Source organism: Rhipicephalus sanguineus, chromosome 6, assembly GCF_013339695.2.
Source record: "Rhipicephalus sanguineus isolate Rsan-2018 chromosome 6, BIME_Rsan_1.4, whole genome shotgun sequence".
Classification (NCBI taxonomy): Eukaryota; Metazoa; Arthropoda; class Arachnida; order Ixodida; family Ixodidae; genus Rhipicephalus; species Rhipicephalus sanguineus.
In genome coordinates this window covers 174,981,981-174,991,197 of record NC_051181.1, presented here as the reverse complement: position 1 = coordinate 174,991,197, position 9,217 = coordinate 174,981,981, and positions in this window count along the sequence as shown.

Genomic DNA, 9,217 nt, shown 5'->3' with positions numbered 1-9,217 from the left:
GTCCGCGTCGTACCCCAGTGTCTTGTCCTTTATGTGCGCTATAGGTGTTAAAGGGACCGACAACTGATCTTTCTCGACCTATTTTTTTACGGCACGACAGAAAGTTCACCCTTCGCAGTGTTTGTAGCTGCGGTAGTTAATCCCAAAAGCACGTAGTTATTTTATAAGCAGTATTTTTCGATCTGAAAGGCTCTAAAACACGGATGCACCTTTCCTCCAGCAACGCTGAGAATTGATAGCGATGCCGCCAGCCCTTCTCGCGATTTGTGAAAGCTATCGTTGTTCTGCTTTCGCAGGTGTTCCTGTAATTATGCTTAACCACCTTATTTATAACTTTTCAGCTATTTTTGAAAATAAAAAGCTGTTACAATGAGATGATGTGGCCAGGGGGGTAGCCAGGGGGGGGGGGTGTTTCAAACCCCCCCGAAAATTTTCAGTTTTTCTTGCGTATATTACACGCACACATACAAACGCACGCACGAACATACATAAAGTATGGTTAACCCCCCCCCCCCCCCCCCGGAAAAAAATTTCTGGCTACGCCCCTGGATGTATTTCCCTGTATTTGTACCGCGTTGTGTGCGCATGCGTCCAAGGTTGCCTGCGCCTGTGTCATGGGTGGCTTGTCCCGGCGTCGTTATTCTGTCGATGCACGAGCCAAGCCAAGTCATCGAAAACGTCACTATGCATATGCGCGGCTATGGTGGCTAGCATAGCGCGGCGGCGCCGAGTAGCAGCGCGCGTCATTTCTCAGACGAAGTGTAGGTAGCAAAACTATGTCGCTCCAAAATCTTAGTGACCTGGAAACTGCGTGCACGGTTGCATGAGCACGCTGCAAAGTTGCTCAAGACGCGCTGACAAGCATGGGGTCATTACGTCGCGCGAAGGCAGCGCCACTTTACTGCATACTACTAACGCAGGCCTATATGTACATTTTTATGGAGTAATACCTTTTAATATAAAGAAACGAATAATATTTCAGTACTAACAAAAAATCGTCGACCGCGTACAGAAATCAATGGTCACGTGACCGGGTTCATCGGATCGTTCATATTTTTGCCGCCAGAGGCGCCACAGGTCATTTTTCGCGACTTTAAATTAAGAAATAAAAATATAAATCCACCTCTCACGAAAAAAAAACAAACAGGTTTGGTTTGAGTCAATGCGACGGACAATCTTTCCATCAGTGTAGTCATTTCATTTCATGTTCTGGGCAGCTGTCGGTCCCTTTAAGATAAAATACCAACACGCCCAAGCTCACGTTCTTTCAGGTGGAATAAAATCCCTCTGCCGGACAACACATGTATAAAACCGACATGGAAGCACTGTATACGCACTATAGGAAAATAGCTCCTTTGCGAAAATTTCATACCAAACAAACGTTTCGCCATGCGCCTTTTTGGGGGCCGCTCAAGATGCTGAGGAATGCAACAGCCTTCTGCGCAGAAAAAAAAAAATAGTGAGATAGAGATGCCGTGCTGTACGGCATAATCTGCTGGTAATTTTTGACCGTGATTCAAGATCGCTCTTTCCGTAGGACTCGAGCTTGTGCCTAGCTCGTAAAACAGGAACCGTGGAACAGGATACAGGTGACCCGTATTTAGGAAACGGAGGCCTCCGTAGAATTTATTGTTAAAGTACAGGCGTGCCCGTAATTTGAAAACTGGAGGCCCGATTCCGTATCTGTACTACACGGGTCAATCGTTAAAGTACCGATGATTCCCGTAATGGGAAAACGGGTGATAGTGTATGTACAGGGTCCTGTGTAGCCCCAGTGCTGAGCAGTATCTTCCTCTCTGCAGTTGATGGAATTTTAGATAACAGTTTTGACAAAAGGAAGGTACTTAAGGTATTTAGGCATACGTTGGCGATTTGCTAATAGTGTTGAATAAACAGGACCCATCAGAACATCCAAGCACTGTACAAAAAAATCTGGAAGTGTTTAGAGAAAATAGTCACGGGTTGGAATACACGTACGAACTGCCAGAAATCAACAAGTTACAATTTTTAGACCTAGAACTATCCTTGGAAAAAGAAGAGGTGCACTGGATGTACAAACCCCGAGCCCAAAAAGAGCTCGTATCAGTCAGCGCACTCTAAGACCCAGGCCCGTAGCCAGTAATTTTTTTCGGGGGGGGGGGGGGGGGGGCACTTGCCTCAAAGCCTTGACTATTTGAGAAAAACGCCTATTTCCTTTATTTATTTTCGGCAAAACACCATGTATCATAAAAATTGCGGGAAAAGGGCCCCCCCCCCCTGGCTACGGGCCTGCTAAGACCATTAAAAGAGGCATCGCCACAGCGGCATTGGAGTCCGCTATCAAAAAATCGTGTGAACACTGATGCAAAGCAGTTTTCAACACGAGATTGAACGCCTACAAAGGGCAGGCTATCCTCACACAGTCCTTAGAGCAATAGTGGAGTCCTTGCTCCAGAAAATTAAAGGTAATGAAACAAGAATAAATACACCATAAGAATAGCGGATAGTTAGACCAGTATAGTACTACCCTACTCTCACCGCGTAGCTCACAACCTGAAGAAAGTCGCAAATAAGTACAAGGTTCCGGTAGTGTTTTTCAGCCCTTTAAAGCTTGCTTCCCTGTGCCCTCGGATTAACAACCGGAAAGAAAACAAGATGACCTGCGGAACCAAGCACGCAAGACCATTTGTCACGTGCAAGGAAAAGGTGGTATATCAGATCCCGCTGGCATGCAATAATATTCACATAGGACAAACGGGACGCTGTTTAAATGAACGGGTGAGAGAACATGAGCGGTCACTTGAAAAAGGGATCGGGTCCAATTTAACAATCCATTGTAAAGCCTGCGGATGCGTTCCCCCTTTAAAGGAAGCCTTGGTTTTGGGTAGGAGTCGAGACGACGTCGCACGCGAGCTCAGAGAAGCCTTCTGTATCAAAAGAAAGGGCCTAGACTGCGTCAGCGAACCATGAAAAATGTTTTACGAATGAGAAATGTCCTTTTTAGAAGCACTGGATTAAAATAACTTCTCGCATTAGGTGGAATACCAACCGCGCATGACCGAGAAACGGGAAAATGTTCGTTTTAATGGGTGGTACTGTGTTATCTGTTTGTAGATTTTGTTGCTGTAATCGTTACAATATTCCAGTTTCACATTCGTGTTACTTTGGCCTTATACACCACGTACCATTGATCACATTTCCATTTTTGTTAAAGATACGTCTTCACGTACAACTTTTATAGCTTTTAAGAACACCATGTGATTAGCGCTGTCGAAATGTGAGCATATATGCATTCCCGTTTTCTTCGAATAAAATCACTTATTAGTAGGCGTTCGTCCATGTCACTTCTTGTGTTCGTCTCGTTTGCGCCTTATTCCTTCCGTTAAATGTGTGCTGAATTAGTACGATATAGTGCAACCGTCCTATAAGGTCCAACCGATATAGTCCAACGATATGGCTGCATGTGTCGAGCATATCGATGCTGTATTTTGAAATCGTGCTACATGGTGCTATACGTGTAAAATACAGGAGCTAATTTTTTCAGGACAAGACACATTCATTTAATTGATATTTGCTATTGATACATTTCACATATAATATTTGGTTTTATGAAATGCCGGTTCACACGAGCCTTTTTCTTCGATGGTGGCTCTTAGCAGCAGAAGTAAATGCCCAGCCATAACAATCTGATGAATGTACATGCTACAAAAAACAAAACAAAAGCAAGTACCCTCTGTAACGCATATGAAATAGTAAAAGATTCCAATAAGCGAATAGTTTAAAAAGATGTAAACACGAAGGGCACAGTTTTAGACGAGAAATTTCAATCAACAAACTGTTCATTGAAGAGAAGCAGTTTTATTTTCCACAGACAATCGCTGATCTTATGCTCTTTCCAGGAGAACTTGATTTTGGCCCCACACACCTTGCAAGGATGAACTTGCAGCTGTTAGAAGGAATAAACAGCACTGGTAAGGTTCCGTGCTAAAGTAGTAGAGCACAATGATCACAGAAAATGTGCCTATGAGTTAGTAAAATATGGACATAGCTTAACAACGGCGAAAACAAGGGATGTTAGTTACTGTAGCCAGGGTTTTGTCGGGTACCTGCCGTCGGCAGCAAATGTCTTGCTTGTCAGCTGGCAAGGAAAGACTTGATTTTGGTAAGTTGGAGCACTCTTTCCTATCTCTGTTTTCATTCCCATATCCATTGCGCTGTACCTATACGATATATACCTCACTCGTCTGCACCCTCACTGGGGGAGGTGGAAATAAGCTGGTGCTCGCAGTAGCAGTTAATGAAACAGAAAATGATCTGCACACGTCAGCTTGAGTTAAAATATGCCGTTTGGGCATTTGGAAAACAAGCAATGTAGAAATAGGGCACCGAAACTTTGTATCAGGACGTATTAGATTAACAGTGCAAATGGCAAATGAAGATAACTACACATATTGTAAAATGCAAAAAAAAAATAATGGGGGACTGTGTGGTTCAGACATTTACTGTAAATCTGGGAGTCTACCAATCAATTTGGGACGGTTGGCACTCTATCTGAAACACAACAGTGCAAATTGTTTTGACAATTACAACACACAACGAAGTGCGATGAAATTGCTGCTCAAGAATAACTATACGTGTCAGTAAAATATGACATATTCACACACCCACCGGCATTTAGTTGACCCAGCTCTGGTAGCAGAGTTCGGCCAACATAACGCGCTCAGCACAATTTCTTATGGTTATACCAGGTAAGGTCGAAACCTACAAAAAAACTCCACGCCTACGCATCCCTAGTAGGTAACTCCTGCAGAAGACTATGGGTCCGTCAGCTCCGCTGGTCACCGATCTTCACAGAATAAAAAAATTCGGCAGATCCCACGTACCATGGGAGTCGATGTTATGCGAAGCATGCGGCGGGTAGGTGACTGGCGTAAGTTTTGTAGTGAGCGACACGTTACAAAATGATACTAAAGATTTGTATAAATTTTATGCGCACACATATATATGCTGAAGAGCCGCATGTCTATTATATAAGCACTTGTTTACGGTTGGGTAACGCTGCCAATGGCAACGTGGGTATTACCAACACCAGAAGCGTTAAGGTGATATGTAGTGCTTATACGTGTCCCGAGAACACACGCACGTTTCACGAACCCGTGTGCATGTGTGGAAGAAGTTCTTGACAGTTCTTGAACAAGGGCGTCATCACCGTGATCAGTGAGCACCAGCAGCTGGTCATGACTTGTTATAGTATCCGGTCGTGATCGTGGTGACGAGGGGTCCATGTGTAGTGAAGTATGTGGTATAGTAGAGCTGTTGGAATTCGTGGATGCCTCGGTCATTACGTCGACACATTGTCTGTCGACAGAGCCGGCGACATGTCGGAACCTGAAGCCACCCTTCGCGTTGGTGAGGTATAGGCCGTCGAGGCTGGTAGAACGAGCTTGTTTTGGTTAAAGCTGGTGCCTTTGTTTCGTAAAAGGATTTTCGTTTCCCCGAAGTGACAGTGCCCCCCCTTTCTTCCGAACTGGTCGGACGTGGAGAGTGAGAGTGCAGTGGTCCCTGGCATTGTTATCCTGGGGGCGGTGACCTATGTGTTGAAGAGACGGACCCTCCAAAGACATGCATGCTTCTGATTGGACGTTGCTAGTTATGCAGCTTCAAAGGCATGCACGTTGTGATTGGACATTTGCCGATTAAGGAGTTTCCCTATCTTGGTAATGAAGCGTATTTAAGGAGGAGCAGAGCGTCTGCTCAGGACGGATCGATCGGACTAGATGTCGTTCTGACGATCCTGTCCTCTGTGATGTTGTAAATAAAAGTCTGTTAAGTTCTGTTGTAAATAAACGTCTGTTAATCGGCGACGTGCGCTTAGTTAAGCGCTCGTTCGTGACAAACATCGTGCACAAGTCCACTTTCGTAGAGGCCCGCGCCTTTCCTGCAGCTGCCAGTGCAGAATTAGTTGGCTGGCACCCGCACGAAGGGGAAATAGCAGCCGCGAACTTCATCCATCTTCTCACACCAAAGCTGTGCAAAGCGCTGTCGTCTGCTCGGCTTCCCGCGCGTACTGGTGGCGGCGCCCGCTAGGTGGCTATCAGTGGCGCCCCTATAGGCGGTGCACAAGGCGTATATGCTACCTAGCATATACCTTACAACTACCTTACATTTAACTAAAAACATCCCCATACTTTCCTTGGCATTCTTGTCTGTTAGTTCTCACTAATCTAGCATATACAGTAACTTTAAGACTAGCTAAAGTCGCTGGAACGGGGAAAAAGTACCGCGACCGTCCTGGCCCGCCGCCATATTTGGTCCAGCGCGGCCAAAGCGCGGCGGCGCGGTGTTGATTTCACGCGGAGTAACGCATGTTTTACGCATTGCGTGCGCTTTTGCAGCCCCGAATGAAGCATACTTTTGTTCTCTAACTCATTAGGAAAGAAATAGCGGTAATTTTCACTTGCCTACACGCGCACGCACGCGTACTAACGCGATAAGGAAATGCGAACTGCGCGGCATTTACGCGCTCGGCTGTCGGCACTTATTAAATGCGGCGCATTTCTTAGCGAACTTCTGCGACTGTGAACGTATCTATCTATCTATCTATCTATCTATCTATCTATCTATCTATCTATCTATCTATCTATCTATCTATCTATCTATCTATCTATCTATCTATCTATCTATCTATCTATCTATCTATCTATCTATCTATCTATCTATCTATCTATCTATCTATCTATCTATCTATCTATCTATCTATCTATCTATCTATCTATCTATCTATCTATCTATCTATCTATCTATCTATCTATCTATCTATCTATCTATCTATCTAGCCGCCCACGACATTGTGCTCTCCTGGACGTTTCGTCAGTGGGATGTACACCAAATTTGGTATGGCATAACATGACTGTATGACGAATATAAATAACAGGTAATGACATGTAAATAATGACATGCATGCCATGTACGGCATGATTTACATGGCACGCTCATGGTGCGCTCGCGGCGGCTTCGCTGCTTGATACACACGAAAATTAGTATGGCGTGACAAGAGTGTATTACGAACATAAGTTACTGGTAGAACATGCAAATCATAATAGGCATGCCATCTAAACATGATTTACATGACATTGTCTCAGAGCGCTCACGGTCGTTTAATGAAATGCATATATACGAAAATTGATACGCCGAGATATTCCTGTATGACGAACGTTAGTGACAGGTGGGAACATGTATATCATGCCTTATATGACATACGTGCCCTTATTTTCATGTTACCAACTGGTATTTATGTTCCCCATACACTCACGTCACGCAATACCGATTTTGGTGCATACCAAACCAGCGAACTGGCCGCGAGTGCACCATGAGCCTGGCATGTAAATCATGCCTTACATGATATGCGTGCCATTATTTTCATGTTACCACCTGGTATTTATGTTTGTCATGCAGTCACGCCACGTAATACCGATTTTGGTGCATATCAATCCAGCGAACTGACCGCGAGTGCACTATGAGCCTGACATGTAAATCATGCCTTACATGACATGCCTGCCATTATTTTCATGTTACCACCTGTTATTTATGTTCATCATACACTCACGTCACGCAGTACTGATTTTGGTGCATATCAAGCGAGCGAACCGGCCGTGACATATCATGAGCATGGTATGTAAATCATGCCTTACATGACATGCGTGCCATTATTTTCATGTTACCACATGTTATTTATGTTCACCACACAGTCACGTCACGCAATACCGATTTTGGTGCATATCCAGCCAGCGAACCGGCCGTCAGTGTACCATGAGCATGGAATGTAAATCGTGCGTGCCATTAATTTCATGTTACCGCTTGTTATTTATGTTCGTCACACTGTCACGTCACGCCATACCAGTCGTTAGCAGTCAGGGGCGTAGCCAGAAATTTTTTTCGGGGGGGGGGGGTTCAACCATACTTTATGTATGTTCGTGCGTGCGTTTGTATGTGTGCGTGTATATACGCGCAAGCAAAACTGAAAAATATCGGGGGGGGGGGGGGGGGTTGAACCCCCCAACCCCCCCCCCCTTGGCTACGCCCCTGTTAGCAGTCAGTATTCATGGCGCGCTGATCGTTGTATGTGAGCCCAAAGGCGTGAATTTTGCGCCAAACATAATTAAGAGCTGCGCGGCAATGTTATTGTGGATGAACCTTCTGCGGCAACCACGCGAAACAAGCTGCACTAGTGCAGGGGAGACGCAAACATTCCCCGAAACAACATTCGCGAATTCTCAACGAAAGGCTTACGTCACAAAGGTGGGTATCAGTCGCGGGAACAAATTTCTCCCGCCGTATTCTGTGCAGCCACACAGCCCGTCGCTTGGCATACTTTTTCCCGCTGGGAATAGCAAAGAGGGCTTTGCTCGTTTCCCGCCGGTTGCTGCACCCAAAAGCGCAGCACACAGGCGTTCTTTGATGCCTCGATAGGCTTGCGATGAAGTGTCAAAACGATACGTGATATCATAATGTTCCTGCACGCTTTTCTGAGGCTATAAAAAACGCCAGGCCTGCGCTGAAAACGCAGCACAGTCACAGCGAAAGCTGGAAGAGCGGCGTTTCTAGAGCCCGTTGTAAGCTCTTTTGGGGCAACAATACAAGTACACTAGAAAGGTATCCACTACGCCATCAATCACAATTTTTGTGAAGTTGGGAAGCACCTACTAAGCTATTATTCGTCATTCTGCGCAGAAGCGAGGCACCTGCTGCGCGTCTGTAAGGCATTATGTGTACTTTGCTGACGCGACGACTGATGACGATGAAGAATTATGGCTCAGCCCTTTGTAATGGGTTGGAAGCTTTAAACGGCCCACCAGTTATGTAATTTGCATTGGGTGACGCCCGGTCGCTATTTCCCTCTCCCGTCATGCTGTATAACGTACGTTGACGTGGGAGAGAGACGGGGGGGGGGCGAAGAACTTCACTAAGACCCCAAGTAAATGGATCATGCGCTTATGGGCTTCCTTGGCAACCAATACAAGTTCACTTGCGAGGAACCCACTACGCTCTAAATCATTGTAATTTTACTGAGACCCCGAGGAGAGAGAGAGAGAAGGAATGTAGGAAAGGCAGGGAGGTTAACTAGACAAAAATGGATCATGCGCTTACGGGCTTCCTTGGCAACCAATACAAGTGCACTTGCGAGGAACCCACTACGCTATAAATCATTGTAATTTTTGAGAAGTAGGGCAGTAGGCAC